The following is a 6,000-nucleotide window of genomic DNA, read 5'->3' on the forward strand; positions in this document are numbered from 1 at the left end:
CCAGCGTGGGTAATGTTGTGAACTCAGGATTTCTATCGCCCTCAGGGCATAAATGCACTAAAACATGGTCACTCCTATTAAAATATTGAACATTTCCTGTGCTGTAAAAAGTTACAAACTCTGTAGTCTGACTAGCTGCCTTATTTTTGCCTTCAGACTTGTAGTTTCTGGGAAAAAAAAAAGATCTTGAATCTTTAGAGCCTGAGGAAATATCACAGCAGTAAAAAAAGAAGAGATGGAAAGATTAAATATGGATTATAAATGCCTACATCTCTTAGGGCTTGTCTAAACAGGGAAGCTGTTTCGCAGTAAGCGAGGGTGTGAGCTGAAGCACAGCAGCTATTCTGCACTACCTCCACCCCCAACAGGGACTCTCTTATTTTATTCTGTTTCAGAAAGCCTAAATTTCGCCTAAGAGTGCCTGAGTTGAGTGTTTCCCTCACGGTGAGGCTCTGTCTTTACTCAGTGTGCTAGTCAGGCGCAAATGCAAGCTCAAATGTTCCTCGGCGCGTTGACTTGCTGCCGGCTCAAGCCGTCCGGTGCGCGGCGTGGGTGGCTGCGGACCGCAGCCCTCAGCGCCCGCGTCTGCCCAGGCTGACACAACAAGCCGAGCACGGTCTATGAAGCTTGGAAGCCGACCGGTGGGAAACACAGGTCTGTTTTTTATTGACGTTCGGGCCATCTCAGTGGACTGCTCTATAGGTGTGCTGTCTTTCAGTTTAATTCGTTAAGAGTGCCTGTGTAATTTCCTATTGCGGACAACAAATTATGCTGGGATGGGATACTCAAAAGAATTATTCCAAGTCATAAAACGTACCATAGGTGCATTTTCCATTGTCACAGAAACATAGGAAAATGTATTTTAGGACAGACTGCTGGAGGTCATGGGGTACAGGTGGACCTCAAAGCAGGGCTAGCCTGGGGTCAGTCGGGTTGCTCGGGTCCCCGTTCAGAACAGCACTGGGGATCTCCAAGGAAGGAGATTCTCCAACCTCTCTGGGCAACCTCTATGTTCATATCCATTGTCAATCTGGTATTATTCACCATTTTCAAGACTTGCACAGAGATGAGACTATTGAGACATTGACGTCTTATGAATTTATTGCTGAAGGAAAAGGAATTGTTGTCAGTATAGAGAGGAGGAAATCAGTGACAAACCAGTCTGGGCCATCATCTATCCATCTTGAGAGATACATCTACATTTCTGATGCAGTGCAGAACTTTATTTTGTTAGCAAGAGAGTGCGTCTGGGTGAAATTCTACACCTTTTGAATCAGATAAGGACAAAGAAGTACAAGCTACCACCCCCTAGGGTGGAGCGGCAAGGTGCATTCATCATCCTAAATTAAAGATGTATTTACAGGTTGTGCTATGACACCATGAAAGATGCACAATTAGCTACGCAAATTGTTGCACAGAAATTTAATTAGAGAAGTACGTAAGTAGCTCCTAGGGAGCGATGGGGCGATACCTCACCCACCTCTCCCCCAGCTCCCCGCTGCCAAACGCGTTGCTGGTCCCGGGGAGGCGAGGAGGTGTCGACGTTTTTAGGGCTGAGGTTTCTCCCTCACCTCGCCGCTGCAGCACGGCAGAGAGGTGAGGCTTTGCGTGGTCCTGCAGGAGCCGTCCCAGCCTGTCCGCTGGTCACTGCCTCTGTGGTCCTGGCAGACGACAGCCAGAACGACAGCACATCTTACACCAGGGCAGCGCGTGTGTCCACACCACATCAGCACCTCTCTGTAAAGCTCCTTGCCCATCTCCCTCTCTCCTTCATCCCTCTCAAGCGAAAGCGGTACGTCACACCGTACAGTTCAGGTTGCTCCACTAGCAAGTTTTAGCTCTTCGCTGCTCTTCCTGCACCGACGGGCTTTAGTTCCTATTTGTAAGGATGAAAAACTGGACGTGATGCATACAGTTTACGTCTCGTTTGTCTTGCTGCGCTGTGTTGGCTGTAAGGCGGGTGATGGGGGCTTCGGAAAGGAGACGGGAAACGTATTCCAGGCGTGGAGACACATAAATAGTGCTGGGGGGGTGGTGGCAGGGGAGGGAATGGGACATTTCTGAGCTTCCGCCATGACTGAATGACACAGATGGTTTTCCAGGGAAATGAGTATTTTAGTAATGAGTAGTGAATGTGCTTTGGCCTGGCTGCACCTACAGCCCTGGGAATGCAAACAATTTAGCAGCAGGTTTGTCAATAAATACCATCTGCTCAGCAGCACTGAATCCAAATATTGCAGAACGAACCTTACCGGTGGCTGTTGTTTTGCGAGATAGAGGTGAGAGAAAAACCAAAATCGCTACTAATTTTTTTTTTTTTTTTAATACGGTGTTTGATACTACTCAGCGCTTCTCAGGCCACCCCTGGAATACTGTGTTCAGTTTTGGTCCCCGCTATGCAAAATAGGTGCGGACAGGCCGGAGAGGGTCCAGAGAAGGGGCACAAAGATGATCGGAGGCCTGGGATGCCAGCTGTATGACGAACGGCTGAGGGAAAACAAGGCTTAGGGGAGACCTTATCACCATGCTCCAGTATTTGAAGGGTGGCTACAAAGAAGATGGAGACCCCCTTTTCGCAAGGGGTCACATGGAATAGATGGGAGGTAATGGGTACAAGTTACTCCCGGGGAGATTCCGACTGAGCTCAAAAGGAAAATTTTTCACAATAAGAACAACCAGCCCTTGGAATAACCTCCCCAGGGAAGCGTTGGGTTCCCCAATATTGGACACTTTTAAGATTTCGGTGGACAGGGTGCTGGGCCATCTTTAGAACGTGCTTTTGCCAGGAAAGATTGGACCAAGTGATCCTGAGGTCCCATCCAACCTGGTATTCTATGATTCTATGATTGTTATCTAAAAATCAGAAAACTCTAAATTTAATCAGACTTGTTCAATCCCAGTTTAAACCTGGGAGAATGAAACTGCTGCCGTTAGCTTTTTTCCTGGCGGACGGTAAGGCGTCTCCACGGAAGGGTGAGCTGTAAGCGAAGCTGGTTCCCGCACGGTTTAGGACGCTGAAGTGTCTGAGAAACCCCTCCCTTCCGCGCCCGCCCGCAAGGGAAGGAAATGCGACTCGGTGAGCAGCGGCGGTGGCAGCAGAGCCGGGTTTCCTGGGTGCTGCCACCGGGGCGTGAGGCTGATTGCCAGCCCCCGACAAGGGGCGAGCCCCTGCCCCAGCCTTTCTCCCTGCAGGGGCACTGAGCGTCCTTCCTGCCCGGCTCCCTCTTTTCCAGGACTTTTGCCGGAGCACAGCGTCACGGGGATCTTCACTGCTGTCAGATGTGGTTGGAATCGGCTACTGGATGTGAAGGTTTCTGGGAGAGAAATGAGACACAAGCATCGTCTAAAAAGCCTGAAGCCAGAATGAGTTTCAATGCTAATTCTCACCTCAGCAGAGACATGAGAAAAAAAAACCCAACCCCAACCCACACTGTTGCCCAACTTGGATTTATGGGTACCATATTCTGCCAGTCTCTTTTAAAGCTCTTCGTTTCCCTCTGAGTTGTAAACTGTGGGTAAGAAGTATAGCTCCAGGACTGGGACTCTCTACGGCTAAATTCACCCCAACCTTGCAAAACTGCAAAATACAATTCATGAGTCTGTCGTCGGAGGTTGCCTGGCTGAAACTCAGGCTCGGCGTTATGTCTGAGTTGGGCTTTTAGTGTGGGATCAGAGAGAATTCCGGGCAGAGACAGGCCTGAATAAGCAACTCTTTAAAAGAATAATTTAAGAGAAAAAAGTAGTGTCAAAATAATGAAACAAGGAAAAAAGTGAAGATGCAAAGGAAGACGAGTGCCCAGGAGTGAAGGTCACGGCTTACGTTCTGTGTGGAAGAAGTGATGTACAGAGAGGAATCGTGGAAGAGCTGGGGGAAAAAGAGAAGTTTGCTGGGAGAATAAACCATAAAGTAGCCTTTTTTTAATGGAGCTTGCTTATTTTTGTGTGAACCTGGAACAGCTCCGCTTACCTTTATGTTTCATTGACAGCAGTAAAGTTGCTGAAATGTACAGTGGCAAACAAATCTGGCCAGAAAACGGCAAGAGAGAAATAGGTTGGAGGGAATTTACTCTTAGAAAAAATTGCATCTGCCGCTGCCTGCCTGTGCATTTGTTTTTCCGAGAGGTTTTATGACTGATACGATGCATCATAAGGAACAAGTAAGAAATAAAAAAAGGCTGCAGTAAAAATAGATAATGACCTTTATCTGCACTCTCTTACTACATTTCCTCCAGGTAGTCTAGTATCTGGTACGGTTCCCGGAATAAACGAGGGGGGACTTGTGCTTCCAGAAATCAGGTCCATGCTCGGGAAGGTAGAACTTGCCGCCGTTGAAAAGCTCGGCGCCGGGAGACGCGGCGCGGCTGGGGAGGCAACGCCGAGGGGAGCCTGCAGCTCTTCCCGAGCGGGCTGCGGTGCCAGGGCCGGCGAAGGCCGTCAGCCCTGCTAGACTCAGCCTGCGCCCGTCGCAGACGAAGCCCTTTCCCCCCGGGCGACGGCGAGAGCCCCAGCTGCCGTCGGGCTTGCCTCAAGGGCTGGCTTTGCAGCCCGCAAGCCGCGCAAAGCCGGGCGCGACCCCCGAGGCCTTCGAGGCCCTTCCCGGCCGCCCCGCAGAGGCGAGACTTGCCCTCAGCGGCGCGTGGGTGGGTGGTAGGAGTCACGCGCCCCACCCCCTGTCACGTGAGGGCGGGTCGCGCGGCCCCTGCCCGCCCCGCCAGCCGGCGCCCGGCGCGGGGCCCTGGGGCAGGCCTCGGCCGCCTCCCGCGGCGGGCGAAGCCGGAACTCTTAAATCGCTGACTCGGCACGGAGGCGGGGGAAAAGAAAGAGGAGAAGGAAGAAGGGGAAGGAGAAAACAACCTGGAGCTGTGCCACAGTTGCAGGAGCCCCGCAGCTCCCACGGGCCGCCGGCCCTGCCCGTAGGCTAATGGTATTCCCTGCAGGTGTGTTGCTGTCGGTGACACCTTGTGAGAAGATTTCTCTATTATTTCTGAAATGTTCCCTGCAAAAATTTTCTGTTGGGTGCAGAAGCTGTTCAGATTCTTACGGCGAGCACTTCACCAGGGTTAATGAAAGTCCCTTTTCTTTGACTTCTCGATGTTGCAATTCAGTGTTTTTTTTAAAGGACAAAGCAAAATAAGTACTACAATATGATGTAATCAGTGTGATATAATTACTTTAACCTGCTCTGGTCTGGTCTGTTACGTTATGAATTTAATAAGGGCTCGTAGGCTCTGAAAAGCAGGAGCTGGCTGAGGAATCTCATGCAAATTCAGGATCTGAGGTTTAGGCTTGGAAGATTAGTCTTGGTTTAAGGGGGTGGGCAGAGCTCTGTTTTGGCTTTGGAACTGCCCCAGGACAAGCCTTGTTTGTTTGCCAGACCCCAGCGCGTGTGTGTGTGCGCGCCTGTGTACGTACGTGTGAGTGGTTTTGACACGGACAGTCGCCGCCGGCGTTAGCTGTGGTCTGAGAAGGCGGCACGGCGAGCCCTGCGCCGAACGTTTCGGAGGGTTTGGGTTGACGGCCGACCGATGTATTAACCCGCTCTGTTTCCGCCACCTTGGCGCTCATTTCAGGGGGTTTCCTTGCGAGAGGCATTTCGGGGTGCTCGGATGAGGATGCCGTGCGGGTGCCGATGCCGCGGCCGTATGCCGAGGGGGCTGATTTGGCCATGCTGGCAATAACTAGTGACATTTTGGAAACTGTCCCAAGCAGGAGAGCAGAGCCTGGTTTATCGGGGGCTGCGAACCCCTCCACCTGCGATGAGCTGGGCACCGCCGGTTTGAAAAGGTCTGGTTTCCGGAGCAGAGCAATCCAGCTTTGCCCCTCAGAGCCGGAGAGGGAGGGACAGAAGCACAGCCTGTGCTTTATAGCAACGCACAGAAGGAGGATTTTTGTTTTGGCCGGTGATATCAGCATTTTGGGTGTGCCTTTGCTTTCTGGCTGGGCTTGAAGGTAAGATTTGGAGCTTGGAGGACTCTTGGTCAGGACCGGGAGAGCCGTTCC

This window comes from Phaethon aethereus (genome assembly GCF_964289735.1).
Source record: "Phaethon aethereus genome assembly, chromosome: 10".
Lineage (NCBI taxonomy): Eukaryota > Metazoa > Chordata > Aves > Phaethontiformes > Phaethontidae > Phaethon > Phaethon aethereus.